Below are 1706 nucleotides of genomic sequence, written 5' to 3'. Positions count from 1 at the left end.
AAGTGGTAAGTGCTCTTGTTTCAAATGTGATGTGCACTGTACCACTGAAGCTCGTCTGTGAAGTGTAGTGCCTCTGTGTGTATGTCACAGTGATGTTAACAGAAGTCAGATAGGTCTGTTAACACATATAAAAACAACTTACTGAACAACAGCATAGATGTGAAGGTGAATATATGTCCCCTCACATGTTCCTCAGTTAAAAGGGTCATTGCATTGGCCGGGAATCGAACCCGGGCCTCCCGCGTGGCAGGCGAGAATTCTACCACTGAACCACCAATGCTGTGTAAAGCTGACATCTAGTGGTGCCATCGCAGGTTGCAGCCTCCTCATTCCAAAATCAATCCCTCCTCCACATAAAGTCAAAAGTTATAAATTCACTTCATTACATGAGCGGTTGTGTGTAATGACGCGGCTCACCAGCAGAGGGCGTGTGACGGAGCAACAAGCAGGAAACTACAGGGGAGAAGAGACACAAGCATCCACAGATCAGAACAGACACTCAGCTCTTCTCTCTGAGACCATGATGATACCGTCACATATCATCACTGCACATGTTTTTGGCTGCACGTCTGGAAATGAGAGGAGACAGAACATTATCATACATGTTGCATAAGTAAAGTCACATGACATGCACCACTGTAAACAAAGGAAACCACATATTCTCAGACTCTTAGAACACAGAGCTGAAGGATGGATGTAAGACAGCAGTTTGTTGCTCTCTGACTTTTCTGCCAACAACAGTGAACATGGTCTGGACCAGGGTCCCTTTAGCCACCAGGCTCTCGATGGCCTCCACATCGTATCCTCCGGCAGCCAGAGCCTTCTGGAGGGCGGCTGCAGACACGCCGCTCCGCTCCTTGGAAGCGGCCACAGCTTTCACGATGAGCTCGCTGACGCTGGGGCCGGACTTGTTCGGCTTGGAGACCTTCTTCTTCTGCGCTTCGGCCGGAGCGGCGGCTGGAGCTGGAGCTTCTTCTGCCATGTTCAGTTCGTAGCTGCAACACAAGCACAGTCAGAGTGTAGTTATGATCAGCTGAGAGCGGGAGGCGGTCCTTGAACACACCATGAGAACCGCGGAGACTCAATCCAAGGCACCAGAGAAGTAATAAGCGTCAGTGCTGAGTTACAGCGAGACTCAACTGGTGAAAACACCGAATACGGCGCAATGTGGCAGAGAAATTACCAGTGAGTCGGAAAAGCCACAACCAGAAAATGTCTTGATGCAGAAAGATGTGAGACAAGAGTGGTTATCGGTACGACTTCACCTGGCGACGACTGGCCGAGCAGAAGCGGCTACATGCTACTTCCAGACAGGTAGGTATTACTATTACTATTTAAACACATTACATTACTGTAATGTGTTTATAAGTACTTATGTGTTAAGTAAGTTTTACAGAAGATCAAAGGAAGACAGGTATACTGAATGTATTGAGAAGTGTGTAATTTCCCTACTTCTCATAGACTTTTGTAATTCATTTCCTCTGTTAGCTGTTGTCTGCTCTTTGGAGACAGCTCTGGTTGATATCAAGCTAAGGTTGTAAATCTAGATCTTGATTGAAAGGATGTGTTCATCCCCATGACCCCATTTTATGACCCACCCTTCCTGTGAGTTTGTCTTCCTGGTCACCTCCAGAGCAGCGTCTTCTGTCATAGACCTGCTGCTGTTTTCATTGTTCAGTTTACTGCTGCTCTCTTTATGTCTCGCT

General features: G+C 47.2%; 1 non-coding gene across 1 annotated transcript; it reads right to left on the bottom strand.

Annotated features, from left to right (window-relative positions):
* Positions 1 to 209: 209 nt before the first annotated feature.
* trnag-gcc (transfer RNA glycine (anticodon GCC)) lies at positions 210 to 280 on the bottom strand. The gene has a single exon. It is a non-coding gene; the product is annotated as a tRNA-Gly (tRNA).
* Positions 281 to 1706: the final 1426 nt, after the last annotated feature.

The sequence above is a fragment of the Parambassis ranga genome, unplaced genomic scaffold (genome assembly GCF_900634625.1).
Source record: "Parambassis ranga unplaced genomic scaffold, fParRan2.1 scaffold_37_arrow_ctg1, whole genome shotgun sequence".
Lineage (NCBI taxonomy): Eukaryota > Metazoa > Chordata > Actinopteri > Ambassidae > Parambassis > Parambassis ranga.
This window is presented reverse-complemented; position numbering and strand designations above follow the sequence as displayed.